The 20,058-nt window shown below is 58.5% G+C and overlaps 1 protein-coding gene across 2 annotated transcripts in view; it reads right to left on the bottom strand.

Annotated features, from left to right (window-relative positions):
* Positions 1 to 18,173, bottom strand: part of ttll2 (tubulin tyrosine ligase-like family, member 2) — a 189,802-nt gene extending 171,629 nt beyond the window's left edge. The window contains exon 1 of one of the 2 annotated variants that reach the window (XM_041177823.1): positions 18,103 to 18,173. The gene's annotated coding sequence lies outside the window, so the exon portion shown is untranslated. The remainder of the gene's footprint in view (positions 1 to 18,102) is intronic. The other variant, XM_041177814.1, reaches the window with a different exon arrangement.
* Between the last annotated feature and the right edge of the window lie 1,885 nt (positions 18,174 to 20,058).

Genomic DNA, 20,058 nt, shown 5'->3' with positions numbered 1-20,058 from the left:
CCAGACTCCCCACCCCTCACGCTCACCTCCTCCAGACTCTCCACCCCTCACACTCACCCTCTCCAGACTCTCCTCCCCTCACACTCACCTCCTCCAGACTCTCCTCCCCTCCCACTCACCTCCTCCAGACTCCCCTCCCCTCACACTCACCTCCTCCAGACTCCCCTCACCTCACACTCACCTCCTCCAGACTCTCCTCACACTCACCTCCTCCAGACACTCCTCCCCTCACACTCACCTCCTCCAGACTCCCCTCCCCTCACACTCACATCCTCCAGACACCCCACACACACTCACCTCCTCCAGACTCCACCCTCACACTCACCTCCTCCACTCCACCCTCACACTCACCTCCTCCAGACTCTCCTCCCCTCACACTCACCTCCTCCAGACTCTCCTGCCCTCACACTCACCTCCTCCAGACTCTCCTCCCCTCACACTCACCACCTCCAGACTCTCCTCCCCTCACACTCACCTCCTCCAGACTCTCCACCCCTCACACTCACCTCCTCCAGACTCTCCGCACACTCACCTCCTCCAGACTCCCCTCCCCTCACACTCACCTCCTCCAGACTCTCCTCCCCTCACACTAACCTCCTCCAGACTCTCCTCACACTCACCTCCTCCAGACTCTCCTCACACTCACCTCCTCCAGACTCTCCTCACACTCACCTCCTCCAGACTCTCCTCCCCTCACACTCACCTACTCCAGACTCTCCTCCCCTCAAACTCACCTCCTCCAGACTCTCCTCCCCTCACACGCACCTCCTCCAGACTCTCCTCCCCTCACACTCACCTCCTGCAGACTCTCATCACACTCACCTCCTCCAGACTCCCCTCCCCTCACACTCACCTCCTCCAGACGCTCCTCCCCTCACACTCACCTCCTCCAGACTCTCCACACACTCAACTCCTCCAGACTCTCCACACACTCAACTCCTCCAGACTCTCCTCCCCTCACACTCACCTCCTCCAGACACTCCTCCCCTCACACTCACCTCCTCCAGACTCTCCTCCCCTCACACTCAACTCCTCCAGACTCCCCTCACACTCACCTCCTCCAGACTCCCCTCCCCTCACTCTCACCTCCTGCAGACTCTCCTCCCCATCACACTCACCTCCTCCAAACTCTCCTCCCCTCACACTCACCTCCTCCAGACTCTCCTCCCCTCACACTCACCTCCTCCAGACTCTCCTCTCCTCACACTCACCACCTCCAGACTCTCCTCACACTCACCTCCTCCAGACTCCCCTCCCCCACACTCACCTCCTCCAGACTCTCCTCCCCTCACATTCAACTCCTCCAGACTCTCCTCACACTCACCTCCTCCAGACTCTCCTCACACTCACCTCCTCCAGACTCTCCTCCCCTCACACGCACCTCCTCCAGACTCTCCTCCCCTCACACTCACCTCCACCAGACTCTCCCCCCTCACACTCACCTCCTCCAGACTCCCCGAACACTCACCTCCTCCAGACTCCCCGAACACTCACCTCCTCCAGACTCCCCTCCCCTCAAACTCACCTCCTCCAGACTCTCTCCCCTCAATCTCACCTCCTCCAGACTCTCCTCCCCTCACACTCACCTCCCCCAGACTCTCCTCCCGTCACACTCACCTCCTCCAGGCTCTCCTCCCCTCACACTCACCTCCTCCAGACTCTCCTCACACTCACCTCCTCCAGACTCTCCTCCCCTCACACTCACCTCCTCCAGACTCTACTCCCCTCATACTAACCTCCTCCAGACTCTCCTCACACTCACCTCCTCCAGACTCTCCTCCCCTCACATTCACCTCCTCCAGACTCTCCTCCCATCACACTCACCTCCTCCAGACTCTCCTCCCCCACACTCACCTCCTCCGGACTCTCCTCCCCTCACACTCACATCCTCCAGATTCTCCTCCCCTCACACTCACCTCCTCCAGACTCTCCTCCCGTCACACTCACCTCCTCCAGGCTCTCCTCCCCTCACACTCACCTCCTCCAGACTCTCCTCACACTCACCTCCTCCAGACTCTCCTCCCCTCACACTCACCTCCTCCAGACTCTCCTCCCCTCACACTCACCTCCTCCAGATTCTCCTCCCCTCACACTCACCTCCTCCAGACTCTCCTCCCCTCACACTCACCTCCTCCAGACTCCCCTCACACTCACCTCCTCCAGACTCCCCTCCCCTCACACTCATCTCCTCCACACTCCCCTCACACTCACCTCCTCCAGACTCTCCTCACACTCACCTCCTCCAGACTCTCCTCCCCTCACACTCACCTCCTCCAGACTCTCCTCCCCTCACACTCACCTCCTCCAGACTCCCCTCACACTCACCTCCTCCAGACTCTCCTCCCCTCACACTCACCTCCTCCAGACTCTCCTCACACTCACATCCTCCAGACTCTCCTCCCCTCACACTCACCTCCTCCAGACTCTTCTCCCCTCACACTCACCTCCTCCAGACTCTCCTCACACTCACCTCCTCCAGACTCTCCTCCCCTCACACTCACCTCCTCCAGACTCTCCTCCCCTCACACTCACCTCCTCCAGACTCTCCTCCCCTCACACTCACCTCCTCCAGACTCTCCTCACACTCACCTCCTCCAGACTCCCCTCCCCTCACACTCTCCTCCTCCATACTCCCCTCTCCTCACACTCACCTCCTCCAGACTCCCCTCTCCTCACACTCACCTCCTCCAGAGTCCCCTCCCCTCACACTCATCTCCTCCAGACTCTCCTCACACTCACCTCCTCCAGACTCCCCTCCCCTCACACTCACCTCCTCCAGATTCTCCTCCCCTCACTCTCACCTCCTCCAGACTCTCCTCCCCTCACACTCACCTCCTCCAGTCTCTCCTCACACTCACCTCCTCCAGACTCTCCTCCCCTCACACTCACCTCCTCCAGACTCTCCTCCCCTCACACTCACCTCCTCCAGACACACCTCCCCTCACACTCACCTCCTCCAGACTCTCCTCCCCTCACACTCACCTCCTCCAGATTCTCCTCCCCTCACACTCACCTCCTCCAGATTCTCCACCCCTCACACTCACCTCCTCCAGACTCTTCTCCCCTCATACTCACCTCCTCCAGACTCTCCTCATACTCACCTCCTCCAGACTCTCCTCCCCTCACACTCACCTCCTCCAGACACCCCTCCCCTCACACTCACCTCCTCCAGACTCCCCTCCTCTCACACTCCCCTCCGCCAGACTCTCCTCCCCACACACTCACCTCCTCCAGACTCTCATCCCCTCACCCTCACCTCCTCCAGCTCTCCTCCCCTCACACTCACCTCCTCCAGACTCCCCACCCCTCACACTCACCTCCTCCAGACTCTTTTCCCCTCACACTCACCTTCTCCAGACTCCCCTCCCCTCACACTCACCTCCTCCAGACTCTCCTCCCCTCCCACTCACCTCATCCAGACTCCCCTCCCCTCACACTCACCTCCTCCAGACTCCCCTCACCTCACACTCACCTCCTCCAGACTCTCCTCACACTCACCTCCTCCAGACACTCCTCCCCTCACACTCACCTCCTCCAGACTCCCCTCCCCTCACACTCACCTCCTCCAGACTCCCCCCTCACACTCACCTCCTCCAGACTCCCCCCTCACACTCACCTCCTCCAGACTCCCCCCTCACACTCACCTCCTCCAGACTCTCCTCCCCTCACACTCACCTCCTCCAGACTCTCCTGCCCTCACACTCACCTCCTCCAGACTCTCCTCCCCTCACACTCACCACCTCCAGACTCTCCTCCCCTCACACTCACCTCCTCCAGATTCTCCACCCCTCACACTCACCTCCTCCAGACTCTCCTCACACTCACCTCCTCCAGACTCTCCTCCCCTCACACTCACCTCCCCCAGACTCTCCTCCCCTCACACTAACCTCCTCCAGACTCTCCTCCCTCACACTAACCTCCTCCAGACTCTCCTCACACTCACCTCCTCCAGACTCTCCTCACACTCACCTCCTCCAGACTCCCCTCCCCCACACTCACCTACTCCAGACTCTCCTCCCCTCACACTCACCTCCTCCAGACTCTCCTCCCCTCACACGCACCTCCTCCAGACTCTCCTCCCCTCACACTCACCTCCTGCAGCCTCCCATCACACTCACCTCCTCCAGACTCCCCTCCCCTCACACTCACCTCCTCCAGACTCTCCTCCCCTCACACTCACCTCCTCCAGACTCTCCACACACTCAACTCCTCCAGACTCTCCACACACTCAACTCCTCCAGACTCTCCTCCCCTCACACTCACCTCCTCCAGACACTCCTCCCCTCACACTCACCTCCTCCAGACTCTCCTCCCCTCACACTCAACTCCTCCAGACTCCCCTCACACTCACCTCCTCCAGACTCCCCTCCCCTCACTCTCACCTCCTGCAGACTCTCCTCCCCATCACACTCACCTCCTCCAAACTCTCCTCCCCTCACACTCACCTCCTCCAGACTCTCCTCCCCTCACACTCACCTCCTCCAGACTCTCCTACCCTCACACTCACCACCTCCAGACTCTCCTCACACTCACCTCCTCCAGACTCCCCTCCCCCACACTCACCTCCTCCAGACTCTCCTCCCCTCACATTCAACTCCTCCAGACTCTCCTCACACTCACCTCCTCCAGACTCTCCTCACACTCACCTCCTCCAGACTCTCCTCCCCTCACACGCATCTCCTCCAGACTCTCCTCCCCTCACACTCACCTCCACCAGACTCTCCCCCCTCACACTCACCTCCTCCAGACTCTCCTCCCATCACACTCACATCCTCCAGACTCTCCTCCCCCACACTCACCTCCTCCAGACTCTCCTCCCCTCACACTCACATCCTCCAGATTCTCCTCCCCTCACACTCACCTCCTCCAGACTCTCCTCCCGTCACACTCACCTCCTCCAGGCTCTCCTCCCCTCACACTCACCTCCTCCAGACTCTCCTCACACTCACCTCCTCCAGACTCTCCTCCCCTCACACTCACCTCCTCCAGACTCTCCTCCCCTCATACTCACCTCCTCCAGACTCTCCTCACACTCACCTCCTCCAGACTCTCCTCCCCTCACACTCACCTCCTCCAGACTCTCCTCCCATCACACTCACCTCCTCCAGACTCTCCTCCCCCACACTCACCTCCTCCAGACTCTCCTCCCCTCACAATCACATCCTCCAGATTCTCCTCCCCTCACACTCACCTCCTCCAGACTCTCCTCCCGTCACACTCACCTCCTCCAGACTCCCCTCACACTCACCTCCTCCAGACTCTCCTCCCCTCACACTCACCTCCTCCAGACTTCCCTCACACTCACCTCCACCAGACTCCCCTCTCCTCACACTCACCTCCTCCAGACTCCCCTCCCCTCACACTCACCTCCTTCAGACTCTCCTCCCTCACACTCACTTCCTCCAGATTCTCCTCCCCTAACACTCACCTCCTCCAGACTCTCCTCCCCTCACACTCACCTCCTCCAGACTCCCCTCACACTCACCTCCACCAGACTCCCCTCTCCTCACACTCACCTCCTCCAGACTCCCCTCACACTCACCTCCTCCAGACTCTCATCACACTCAACTCCTCCAGACTCTCCTCCCCTCACACTGATCTCCTCCAGACTCTCCTCCCCTCACACTCAACTCCTCCAGACTCTCCTCCCATCACACTCACCTCCTCCAGACTCCCCTCACACTTACCTCCTCCAGACTCCCCTCACACTCACATCCTCCAGACTCCCCTCCCCTCACACTCACCTCCTCCAGACTCTCCTCCCCTCACACTCACCTCCTCCAGATTCTCCTCCCCTCACACTCACCTCCTCCAGACTCTCCTCCCCTCACACTCCTCCAGACTCCCCTCACACTCACCTCCACCAGACTCCCCTCTCCTCACACTCACCTCCTCCAGACACCCCACCCCTCACACTCATCTCCCCCAGACTCCCCTCACACTCACCTCCTCCAGACTCTCCTCCCCTCACACTCACCTCCTCCAGACTCTCCTCCCCTCACACTCACCTCCTCCAGACTGTCCTCACACTCACCTCCTCCAGACTCTCCTCCCCTCACACTCATCTCCTCCAGACTCTCCTCACACTCACATCCTCCAGACTCTCCTCCCCTCACACTCACCTCCTCCAGACTCTTCTCCCCTCACACTCACCTCCTCCAGACTCTCCTCACACTCACCTCCTCCAGACTCTCCTCCCCTCACACTCACCTCCTCCAGACTCTCCTCCCCTCACACTCAACTCCTCCAGACTCTCCTCCCCTCACACTCACCTCCTCCAGACTCTCCTCACACTCACCTCCTCCAGACTCCCCTCTCCTCACACTCACCTCCTCCAGAGTCCCCTCCCCTCACACTCATCTCCTCCAGACTCTCCTCACACTCACCTCCTCCAGACTCCCCTCTCCTCACACTCACCTCCTCCAGAGTCCCCTCCCCTCACACTCATCTCCTCCAGACTCTCCTCACACTCACCTCCTCCAGACTCCCCTCCCCTCACACTCACCTCCTCCAGATTCTCCTCCCCTCACTCTCACCTCCTCCAGACTCTCCGCCCCTCACACTCACCTCCTCCAGTCTCTCCTCACACTCACCTCCTCCAGACTCTCCTCCCCTCACACTCACCTCCTCCAGACTCTCCTCCCCTCACACTCACCTCCTCCAGACTCACCTCCCCTCACACTCACCTCCTCCAGACTCTCCTCCCTCACACTCACCTCCTCCAGATTCTCCTCCCCTCACACTCACCTCCTCCAGATTCTCCACCCCTCACACTCACCTCCTCCAGACTCTTCTCCCCTCATACTCACCTCCTCCAGACTCTCCTCATACTCACCTCCTCCAGACTCTCCTCCCCTCACACTCACCTCCTCCAGACTCCCCTCCCCTCACACTCACCTCCTCCAGACTCCCCTCCTCTCACACTCCCCTCCGCCAGACTCTCCTCCCCACACACTCACCTCCTCCAGACTCTCCTCCCCTCACCCTCACCTCCTCCAGCTCTCCTCCCCTCACACTCACCTCCTCCAGACTCCCCACCCCTCACACTCACCTCCTCCAGACTCCCCACCCCTCACACTCACCTCCTCCAGACTCTCCTCCCCTCACACTCACCTTCTCCAGACTCCCCTCCCCTCACACTCACCTCCTCCAGACTCTCCTCCCCCACACTCACCTCCTCCGGACTCTCCTCCCCTCACACTCACATCCTCCAGATTCTCCTCCCCTCACACTCACCTCCTCCAGACTCTCCTCCCGTCACACTCACCTCCTCCAGGCTCTCCTCCCCTCACACTCACCTCCTCCAGACTCTCCTCACACTCACCTCCTCCAGACTCTCCTCCCCTCACACTCACCTCCTCCAGACTCTCCTCCCCTCACACTCACCTCCTCCAGATTCTCCTCCCCTCACACTCACCTCCTCCAGACTCTCCTCCCCTCACACTCCTCCTGACTCCCCTCACACTCAGCTCCACCAGACTCCCCTCCCCTCACACTCATCTCCCCCAGACTCCCCTCACACTCACCTCCTCCAGACTCTCCTCACACTCACCTCCTCCAGACTCTCCTCCCCTCACACTCACCTCCTCCAGACTCTCCTCCCCTCACACTCACCTCCTCCAGACTGTCCTCACACTCACCTCCTCCAGACTCTCCTCCCCTCACACTCACCTCCTCCAGACTCTCCTCACACTCACATCCTCCAGACTCTCCTCCCCTCACACTCACCTCCTCCAGACTCTCCTCCCCTCACACTCACCTCCTCCAGACTCTCCTCACACTCACCTCCTCCAGACTCTCCTCCCCTCACACTCACCTCCTCCAGACTCTCCTCCCCTCACACTCAACTCCTCCAGACTCTCCTCCCCTCACACTCACCTCCTCCAGACTCTCCTCACACTCACCTCCTCCAGACTCCCCTCCCCTCACACTCACCTCCTCCATACTCCCCTCTCCTCACACTCACCTCCTCCAGACTCCCCTCTCCTCACACTCACCTCCTCCAGAGTCCCCTCCCCTCACACTCATCTCCTCCAGACTCTCCTCACACTCACCTCCTCCAGACTCCCCTCCCCTCACACTCACCTCCTCCAGATTCTCCTCCCCTCACTCTCACCTCCTCCAGACTCTCCTCCCCTCACACTCACCTCCTCCAGTCTCTCCTCACACTCACCTCCTCCAGACTCTCCTCCCCTCACACTCACCTCCTCCAGACTCTCCTCCCCTCACACTCACCTCCTCCAGACACACCTCCCCTCACACTCACCTCCTCCAGACTCTCCTCCCCTCACACTCACCTCCTCCAGATTCTCCTCCCCTCACACTCACCTCCTCCAGATTCTCCACCCCTCACACTCACCTCCTCCAGACTCTTCTCCCCTCATACTCACCTCCTCCAGACTCTCCTCATACTCACCTCCTCCAGACTCTCCTCCCCTCACACTCACCTCCTCCAGACACCCCTCCCCTCACACTCACCTCCTCCAGACTCCCCTCCTCTCACACTCCCCTCCGCCAGACTCTCCTCCCCACACACTCACCTCCTCCAGACTCTCCTCACCTCACCCTCACCTCCTCCAGCTCTCCTCCCCTCACACTCACCTCCTCCAGACTCCCCACCCCTCACACTCACCTCCTCCAGACTCTCCTCCCCTCACACTCACCTTCTCCAGACTCCCCTCCCCTCACACTCACCTCCTCCAGACTCTCCTCCCCTCCCACTCACCTCATCCAGACTCCCCTCCCCTCACACTCACCTCCTCCAGACTCCCCTCACCTCACACTCACCTCCTCCAGACTCTCCTCACACTCACCTCCTCCAGACACTCCTCCCCTCACACTCACCTCCTCCAGACTCCCCTCCCCTCACACTCACCTCCTCCAGACTCCCCCCTCACACTCACCTCCTCCAGACTCCCCCCTCACACTCACCTCCTCCAGACTCCCCCCCTCACACTCACCTCCTCCAGACTCCCCCCTCACACTCACCTCCTCCAGACTCCCCCCTCACACTCACCTCCTCCAGACTCTCCTCCCCTCACACTCACCTCCTCCAGACTCTCCTGCCCTCACACTCACCTCCTCCAGACTCTCCTCCCCTCACACTCACCACCTCCAGACTCTCCTCCCCTCACACTCACCTCCTCCAGACTCTCCACCCCTCACACTCACCTCCTCCAGACTCTCCGCACACTCACCTCCTCCAGACTCCCCTCCCCTCACACTCACCTCCTCCAGACTCTCCTCCACTCACACTAACCTCCTCCAGACTCTCCTCCCCTCACACTAACCTCCTCCAGACTCTCCTCACACTCACCTCCTCCAGACTCTCCTCACACTCACCTCCTCCAGACTCTCCTCCCCTCACACTCACCTACTCCAGACTCTCCTCCCCTCAAACTCACCTCCTCCAGACTCTCCTCCCCTCACACGCACCTCCTCCAGACTCTCCTCCCCTCACACTCACCTCCTGCAGACTCTCATCACACTCACCTCCTCCAGACTCCCCTCCCCTCACACTCACCTCCTCCAGACGCTCCTCCCCTCACACTCACCTCCTCCAGACTCTCCACACACTCAACTCCTCCAGACTCTCCACACACTCAACTCCTCCAGACTCTCCTCCCCTCACACTCACCTCCTCCAGACACTCCTCCCCTCACACTCACCTCCTCCAGACTCTCCTCCCCTCACACTCAACTCCTCCAGACTCCCCTCACACTCACCTCCTCCAGACTCCCCTCCCCTCACTCTCACCTCCTGCAGACTCTCCTCCCCATCACACTCACCTCCTCCAAACTCTCCTCCCCTCACACTCACCTCCTCCAGACTCTCCTCCCCTCACACTCACCTCCTCCAGACTCTCCTCCCCTCACACTCACCACCTCCAGACTCTCCTCACACTCACCTCCTCCAGACTCCCCTCCCCCACACTCACCTCCTCCAGACTCTCCTCCCCTCACATTCAACTCCTCCAGACTCTCCTCACACTCACCTCCTCCAGACTCTCCTCACACTCACCTCCTCCAGACTCTCCTCCCCTCACACGCATCTCCTCCAGACTCTCCTCCCCTCACACTCACCTCCACCAGACTCTCCCCCCTCACACTCACCTCCTCCAGACTCCCCGAACACTCACCTCCTCCAGACTCCCCGAACACTCACCTCCTCCAGACTCCCCTCCCCTCAAACTCACCTCCTCCAGACTCTCTCCCCTCAATCTCACCTCCTCCAGACTCTCCTCCCCTCACACTCACCTCCCCCAGACTCTCCTCCCGTCACACTCACCTCCTCCAGGCTCTCCTCCCCTCACACTCACCTCCTCCAGACTCTCCTCACACTCACCTCCTCCAGACTCTCCTCCCCTCACACTCACCTCCTCCAGACTCTCCTCCCCTCATACTAACCTCCTCCAGACTCTCCTCACACTCACCTCCTCCAGACTCTCCTCCCCTCACATTCACCTCCTCCAGACTCTCCTCCCATCACACTCACCTCCTCCAGACTCTCCTCCCCCACACTCACCTCCTCCAGACTCTCCTCCCCTCACACTCACATCCTCCAGATTCTCCTCCCCTCACACTCACCTCCTCCAGACTCTCCTCCCGTCACACTCACCTCCTCCAGGCTCTCCTCCCCTCACACTCACCTCCTCCAGACTCTCCTCACACTCACCTCCTCCAGACTCTCCTCCCCTCACACTCACCTCCTCCAGACTCTCCTCCCCTCATACTCACCTCCTCCAGACTCTCCTCACACTCACCTCCTCCAGACTCTCCTCCCCTCACACTCACCTCCTCCAGACTCTCCTCCCATCACACTCACCTCCTCCAGACTCTCCTCCCCCACACTCACCTCCTCCAGACTCTCCTCCCCTCACAATCACATCCTCCAGATTCTCCTCCCCTCACACTCACCTCCTCCAGACTCTCCTCCCCTCACACTCACCTCCTCCAGACTCCCCTCACACTCACCTCCTCCAGACTCTCCTCCCCTCACACTCACCTCCCCAGACTTCCCTCACACTCACCTCCACCAGACTCCCCTCTCCTCACACTCACCTCCTCCAGACTCCCCTCCCCTCACACTCACCTCCTTCAGACTCTCCTCCCTCACACTCACTTCCTCCAGATTCTCCTCCCCTAACACTCACCTCCTCCAGACTCTCCTCCCCTCACACTCACCTCCTCCAGACTCCCCTCACACTCACCTCCACCAGACTCCCCTCTCCTCACACTCACCTCCTCCAGACTCCCCTCACACTCACCTCCTCCAGACTCTCATCACACTCAACTCCTCCAGACTCTCCTCCCCTCACACTCACCTCCTCCAGACTCTCCTCCCCTCACACTCAACTCCTCCAGACTCTCCTCCCATCACACTCACCTCCTCCAGACTCCCCTCACACACACCTCCTCCAGACTCCCCTCACACTCACATCCTCCAGACTCCCCTCCCCTCACACTCACCTCCTCCAGACTCTCCACCCCTCACACTCACCTCCTCCAGATTCTCCTCCCCTCACACTCACCTCCTCCAGACTCTCCTCCCCTCACACTCCTCCAGACTCCCCTCACACTCACCTCCACCAGACTCCCCTCTCCTCACACTCACCTCCTCCAGACTCCCCTCCCCTCACACTCATCTCCCCCAGACTCCCCTCACACTCACCTCCTCCAGACTCTCCTCCCCTCACACTCACCTCCCCTCACACTCACCTCCTCCAGACTGTCCTCACACTCACCTCCTCCAGACTCTCCTCCCCTCACACTCATCTCCTCCAGACTCTCCTCACACTCACATCCTCCAGACTCTCCTCCCCTCACACTCACCTCCTCCAGACTCTTCTCCCCTCACACTCACCTCCTCCAGACTCTCCTCACACTCACCTCCTCCAGACTCTCCTCCCCTCACACTCACCTCCTCCAGACTCTCCTCCCCTCACACTCACCTCCTCCAGACTCTCCTCCCCTCACACTCACCTCCTCCAGACTCTCCTCACACTCACCTCCTCCAGACTCCCTCCCCTCACACTCACCTCCTCCAGAGTCCCCTCCCCTCACACTCACCTCCTCCAGACTCCCCTCACACTCACCTCCTCCAGGCTCCCCTCTCCTCACACTCACCTCCTCCAGAGTCCCCTCCCCTCACACTCATCTCCTCCAGACTCTCCTCACACTCACCTCCTCCAGACTCCCCTCCTCTCACACTCACCTCCTCCAGATTCTCCTCCCCTCACTCTCACCTCCTCCAGACTCTCCGCCCCTCACACTCACCTCCTCCAGTCTCTCCTCACACTCACCTCCTCCAGACTCTCCTCCCCTCACACTCACCTCCTCCAGACTCTCCTCCCCTCACACTCACCTCCTCCAGACTCACCTCCCCTCACACTCACCTCCTCCAGACTCTCCTCCCCTCACACTCACCTCCTCCAGATTCTCCTCCCCTCACACTCACCTCCTCCAGATTCTCCACCCCTCACACTCACCTCCTCCAGACTCTTCTCCCCTCATACTCACCTCCTCCAGACTCTCCTCATACTCACCTCCTCCAGACTCTCCTCCCCTCACACTCACCTCCTCCAGACTCCCCTCCCCTCACACTCACCTCCTCCAGACTCCCCTCCTCTCACACTCCCCTCCGCCAGACTCTCCTCCCCACACACTCACCTCTTCCAGACTCTCCTCCCCTCACCCTCACCTCCTCCAGCTCTCCTCCCCTCACACTCACCTCCTCCAGACTCCCCACCCCTCACACTCACCTCCTCCAGACTCCCCACCCCTCACACTCACCTCCTCCAGACTCTCCTCCCCTCACACTCACCTTCTCCAGACTCCCCTCCCCTCACACTCACCTCCTCCAGACTCTCCTCCCCTCCCACTCACCTCATCCAGACTCCCCTCCCCTCACACTCACCTCCTCCAGACTCCCCTCCCCTCACACTCACCTCCTCCAGACTCTCCTCACACTCACCTCCTCCAGACACTCCTCCCCTCACACTCACCTCCTCCAGACTCCCCTCCCCTCACACTCACCTCCTCCAGACTCCCCCCTCACACTCACCTCCTCCAGACTCCCCCCTCACACTCACCTCCTCCAGACTCCCCCCTCACACTCACCTCCTCCAGACTCTCCTCCCCTCACACTCACCTCCTCCAGACTCTCCTGCCCTCACACTCACCTCCTCCAGACTCTCCTCCCCTCACACTCACCACCTCCAGACTCTCCTCCCCTCACACTCACCTCCTCCAGACTCTCCACCCCTCACACTCACCTCCTCCAGACTCTCCGCACACTCACCTCCTCCAGACTCCCCTCCCCTCACACTCACCTCCTCCAGACTCTCCTCCCCTCACACTAACCTCCTCCAGACTCTCCTCACACTCACCTCCTCCAGACTCTCCTCACACTCACCTCCTCCAGACTCTCCTCACACTCACCTCCTCCAGACTCTCCTCACACTCACCTCCTCCAGACTCTCCTCCCCTCACACTCACCTACTCCAGACTCTCCTCCCCTCAAACTCACCTCCTCCAGACTCTCCTCCCCTCACACGCACCTCCTCCAGGCTCTCCTCCCCTCACACTCACCTCCTGCAGACTCTCATCACACTCACCTCCTCCAGACTCCCCTCCCCTCACACTCACCTCCTCCAGACGCTCCTCCCCTCACACTCACCTCCTCCAGACTCTCCACACACTCAACTCCTCCAGACTCTCCACACACTCAACTCCTCCAGACTCTCCTCCCCTCACACTCACCTCCTCCAGACACTCCTCCCCTCACACTCACCTCCTCCAGACTCTCCTCCCCTCACACTCAACTCCTCCAGACTCCCCTCACACTCACCTCCTCCAGACTCCCCTCCCCTCACTCTCACCTCCTGCAGACTCTCCTCCCCATCACACTCACCTCCTCCAAACTCTCCTCCCCTCACACTCACCTCCTCCAGACTCTCCTCCCCTCACACTCACCTCCTCCAGACTCTCCTCCCCTCACACTCACCACCTCCAGACTCTCCTCACACTCACCTCCTCCAGACTCCCCTCCCCCACACTCACCTCCTCCAGACTCTCCTCCCCTCACATTCAACTCCTCCAGACTCTCCTCACACTCACCTCCTCCAGACTCTCCTCACACTCACCTCCTCCAGACTCTCCTCCCCTCACACGCATCTCCTCCAGACTCTCCTCCCCTCAAACTCACCTCCTCCAGACTCTCTCCCCTCAATCTCACCTCCTCCAGACTTTCCTCCCCTCACACTCACCTCCCCCAGACTCTCCTCCCGTCACACTCACCTCCTCCAGGCTCTCCTCCCCTCACACTCACCTCCTCCAGACTCTCCTCACACTCACCTCCTCCAGACTCTCCTCCCCTCACACTCACCTCCTCTAGACTCTCCTCCCCTCATACTCACCTCCTCCAGACTCTCCTCACACTCACCTCCTCCAGACTCTCCTCCCCTCACACTCACCTCCTCCAGACTCTCCTCCCATCACACTCACCTCCTCCAGACTCTCCTCCCCCACACTCACCTCCTCCAGACTCTCCTCCCCTCACACTCACATCCTCCAGATTCTCCTCCCCTCACAGTCACCTCCTCCAGACTCTCCTCCCGTCACACTCACCTCCTCCAGGCTCTCCTCCCCTCACACTCACCTCCTCCAGACTCTCCTCCCCTCACAATCACATCCTCCAGATTCTCCTCCCGTCACACTCACCTCCTCCAGACTCTCCTCCCCTCACACTCACCTCCTCCAGACTCCCCTCACACTCACCTCCACCAGACTCCCCTCTCCTCACAATCCCCTCCTCCAGACTCCCCTCCCCTCACACTCATCTCCTCCAGACTCCCCTCACACTCACCTCCTCCAGACTCTCCTCACACTCACCTCCTCCAGACTATCCTCCCCTCACACTAACCTCCTCCAGACTCTCCTCACACTCACCTCCTCCAGACTCTCCTCACACTCACCTCCTCCAGACTCTCCTCCGCTCACACTCACCTCCTCCAGACTCTCCTCCCCTCACACTCACCTCCTCCAGACTCTCCTCCCCTCACACTCTCCTCCTCCAGACTCTCATCACACTCACCTCCTCCAGAATCTCCTCCGCTCACACTCACCTCCTCCAGACTCTCCTCCCCTCACACTCACCTCCTCCAGACTCTCCTCCCCTCACACTCTCCTCCGCCAGACTCTCATCACACTCACCTCCTCCAGACTCCCCTCCCCTCACACTCACCTCCTCCAGACGCTCCTCCCCTCACACTCACCTCCTCCAGACTCTCCACACACTCAACTCCTCCAGACTCTCCACACACTCATCTCCTCCAGACACCCCTCACAATTACCTCCTCCAGACTCCCCTCACACTCACATCCTCCAGACTCTCCTCCCCTCACACTCACCTCCTCCTGTCTCTCCTCCCCTCACACTCACCTCCTCCAGACTCTCCTCCCCTCACACTCACCTCCTCCAGTCTCCCCTCACACTCACCTCCTCCAGACTCCCCTCCCCTCACACTCACCTCCTCCAGACTCTCCTCCCCTCACTCTCACCTCCTCCAGACTCTCCTCCCCATCACACTCACCTCCTCCAAACTCTCCTCCCCTCACACTCGCCTCCTCCAGACTCTCCTCCCCTCACACTCGCCTCCTCCAGACTCTCCTCCCCTCACACTCGCCTCCTCCAGACTCTCCTCCCCTCACACTCACCTCCTCCAGAATCTCCTCACACTCACCTCCTCCAGACTCCCCTCCCCTCACACTCACCTCCTCCAGACTCTCCTCCCCTCACACTCACCTCCTCCAGACTCTCCTCCCCTCACACTCACCTCCTCCAGACTCCCCTCACACTCATCTCCTCCAGACTCCCCTCACACTTACCTCCTCCAGACTCCCCTCACACTCACATCCTCCAGACTCCCCTCCCCTCACACTCACCTCCTCCAGACTCTCCTCCCCTCACACTCACCTCCTCCAGATTCTCCTCCCCTCACACTCACCTCCTCCAGACTCTCCTCCCCTCACACTCACCTCCTCCAGACATCCCTCACACTCACCTCCACCAGACTCCCCTCTCCTCACACTCACCTCCTCCAGACTCCCCTCCCCTCACACTCACCTCCTTCAGACTCTCCTCCCCTCACACTCACTTCCTCCAGATTCTCCTCCCCTCACACTCACCTCCTCCAGACTCTCCTCCCCTCACACTCACCTCCTCCAGACTCCCCTCACACTCACCTCCACCAGACTCCCCTCTCCTCACACTCACCTCCTCCAGACTCCCCTCACACTCACCTCCTCCAGACTCTCATCACACTCAACTCCTCCAGACTCTCCTCCCCTCACACTGATCTCCTCCAGACTCTCCTCCCCTCACACTCAACTCCTCCAGACTCTCCTCCCATCACACTCACCTCCTCCAGACTCCCCTCACACTTACCTCCTCCAGACTCCCCTCACACTCACATCCTCCAGACTCCCCTCCCCTCACACTCACCTCCTCCAGTCTCTCCTCCCCTCACACTCACCTCCTCCAGATTCTCCTCCCCTCACACTCACCTCCTCCAGACTCTCCTCCCCTCACACTCCTCCAGACTCCCCTCACACTCACCTCCACCAGACTCCCCTCTCCTCACACTCACCTCCTCCAGACTCCCCTCCCCTCACACTCATCTCCCCCAGACTCCCCTCACACTCACCTCCTCCAGACTCTCCTCACACTCACCTCCTCCAGACTCTCCTCCCCTCACACTCACCTCCTCCAGACTCTCCTCCCCTCACACTCACCTCCTCCAGACTGTCCTCACACTCACCTCCTCCAGACTCTCCTCCCCTCACACTCACCTCCTCCAGACTCTCCTCACACTCACATCCTCCAGACTCTCCTCCCCTCACACTCACCTCCTCCAGACTCTTCTCCCCTCACACTCACCTCCTCCAGACTCTCCTCACACTCACCTCCTCCAGACTCTCCTCCCCTCACACTCACCTCCTCCAGACTCTCCTCCCCTCACACTCAACTCCTCCAGACTCTCCTCCCCTCACACTCAACTCCTCCAGACTCTCCTCCCCTCACACTCACCTCCTCCAGACTCCCCTCTCCTCACACTCTCCTCCTCCATACTCCCCTCTCCTCACACTCACCTCCTCCAGAGTCCCCTCCCCTCACACTCATCTCCTCCAGACTCTCCTCACACTCACCTCCTCCAGACTCCCCTCCCCTCACACTCACCTCCTCCAGATTCTCCTCCCCTCACTCTCACCTCCTCCAGACTCTCCTCCCCTCACACTCACCTCCTCCAGTCTCTCCTCACACTCACCTCCTCCAGACTCTCCTCCCCTCACACTCACCTCCTCCAGACTCTCCTCCCCTCACACTCACCTCCTCCAGACTGTCCTCACACTCACCTCCTCCAGACTCTCCTCCCCTCACACTCACCTCCTCCAGACTCTCCTCACACTCACATCCTCCAGACTCTCCTCCCCTCACACTCACCTCCTCCAGACTCTTCTCCCCTCACACTCACCTCCTCCAGACTCTCCTCACACTCACCTCCTCCAGACTCTCCTCCCCTCACACTCACCTCCTCCAGACTCTCCTCCCCTCACACTCAACTCCTCCAGACTCTCCTCCCCTCACACTCACCTCCTCCAGACTCTCCTCACACTCACCTCCTCCAGACTCCCCTCCCCTCACACTCTCCTCCTCCATACTCCCCTCTCCTCACACTCACCTCCTCCAGAGTCCCCTCCCCTCACACTCATCTCCTCCAGACTCTCCTCACACTCACCTCCTCCAGACTCCCCTCCCCTCACACTCACCTCCTCCAGATTCTCCTCCCCTCACTCTCACCTCCTCCAGACTCTCCTCCCCTCACACTCACCTCCTCCAGTCTCTCCTCACACTCACCTCCTCCAGACCCTCCTCCCCTCACACTCACCTCCTCCAGACTCTCCTCCCCTCACACTCACCTCCTCCAGACTCTCCTCCCCTCACACTCACCTCCTCCAGATTCTCCTCCCATCACACTCACCTCCTCCGGGATCCCCCCTCACACTCACCTTCTCCGGGATCCCCCTCCCCCCCTCACACTCACCTTCTCCGGGATCCCCCTCCTGCCTCGGCCGCTGTTCCGGATCGACAAATCTCCGGTTCGATTCCAATCTGTCTCTGCGGTCGCTAGGCAACGAAGCGCGTCCAGTCATGTCACTGTATCCCTGACGTCACTTCCTGCATTCCAGGAGCAGTCAGGGGTCGCGGGGAAGATACACTTGGAGATGCGGGTTTCTGTCTTCGTCTTATCGTCATTTACTGTGAGGAGGGAGTTCACACGTTTCCGTTCTCTTAAACTGTAGGGCATGAGTTCAAACTAGTAAATGGTCGTTTTAAGGCCAGTAATTTATTTCTGACCAGCAATTTAAGTGACGTTGCCACTTGGTCACTTCATGATAGGAACAGGAATACACTATTCAATAAGATCATGACTGAACTGATTGTAGCCTTAACTCCGCTTTCTTGCCTGTCCCTCATAACCTGTAGTTATCTTGTAGATCAAAAATGTGTCTGCCTCAGCCTTTAATACATTGTGAGACCCAACCTCCACTGCTCTCTGTGGGAGGGAATTCTAAATAGTAACCACTTTCTGGGGGAAGAAATTCCTTTTCATATTGAGACCCATTATTTTGAAATTGTACCTCCTAAGATGTTTCCTCAGATAACCACTTCATCCCAGTGAACCTTTGAACTGCTTCCACTGTAAGTCAATCCCTCCTTAAATAAGGAACCAAAGCTACATACAGTATTCTAGGTGCTGTCTTATCCACTCCTTGTTTGGTTCTAACAAGGTTTCCCCACTTTTATATTCCATCCCTCTTGTAATAAAGGTAAACATTCCATTTAACTCCTAATTAGTTGCTGTATCTGCATGCTAACTTTTTGTCATTCATGTATAAAGACACCCAGTTCTCTCTGCACCACAATGTTCTGCAGTCATTCACCATTTAAATAATATTCTGCTTTTCTATTTTTCCTGTCAAAGTGGGCAGCCTCACATTTTTTCACATTATACTCCCATGTGCCAAATTTTTGTCCACTCATTTTATCTATTTCCCTTTGCAGTCTCTGTATTCTGAAAGCTTGCTTTTCCACCTACCTTTGTACCATTAGCAAATTTGGCTACAATAGTCTGTCCCTTCATCCAAGTCAATAAAATAAATCATAAATAGTTGAGGCCCCAACACTGACACCTGTGGCACTCCACTAGTTACGGTTTGCCAACTTGAAAATTACCCATTTATCCCAACTCTCCGTTTCCTGTTAGTTAATCCTCTATCCATGCTAATATATCATCCCCAATACCATGTGCTCTTTTCTTATGCAATAATCTTTTATTCGGCACCTTATCAAATGCCTTTTGGAAATTCAGAGACACTACATCTACTGGTTCCCTTTTACCCACCCTGCTTGTAACATGCTCAAAGAACTATAATGAGTTTGTCAAACATGATTCCCCTTCCATGAAACCATGTTTACTCTGCTTGATTGTATCATGATTTTCTATATGTTCTGCTACTGTCTCCTTAATAATGAATGGTAGCATTTTCCAATGAAAGATGTTAGACTAACTGGCCTGTGGTTTCCTGCTTTCTGTCTTTCCTCTCTTGAATAGATGCAATTTTCCAATCTGCTGGGACCTTTCCAGAATCTAGGGAATTTTGGAAGATTGCAACCAATATCTTTTAAGATGCTAGCATGCTGACCATCAGCTCCATGGGGACTTGTCAGCTTTTAGTCCCATTAGTTTTCCTAGTACTTTTACTCTGGTGACCATGATTGTTTTAAGTCCCTCCCTCCCATTTGTCTTGATTTTCTACTATTATTGGAATGCTTTTTGTGTCTTCTACTGAAGGCACTTATGAAATACTTGTTCAAAGTCTCTGGCTTTCCCTTATTTCCCTGGGTGCCTGCTTGGGTGTCTTTGTACATGAATCACAAGAAGTTGTGATTCATTGTAAGACAACATCTTCATCAGTCTAGTGAACCTTCTCTGAAC

The sequence above is a fragment of the Carcharodon carcharias genome, chromosome 2 (genome assembly GCF_017639515.1).
Source record: "Carcharodon carcharias isolate sCarCar2 chromosome 2, sCarCar2.pri, whole genome shotgun sequence".
Classification (NCBI taxonomy): domain Eukaryota; kingdom Metazoa; phylum Chordata; class Chondrichthyes; order Lamniformes; family Lamnidae; genus Carcharodon; species Carcharodon carcharias.
This window is presented reverse-complemented; position numbering and strand designations above follow the sequence as displayed.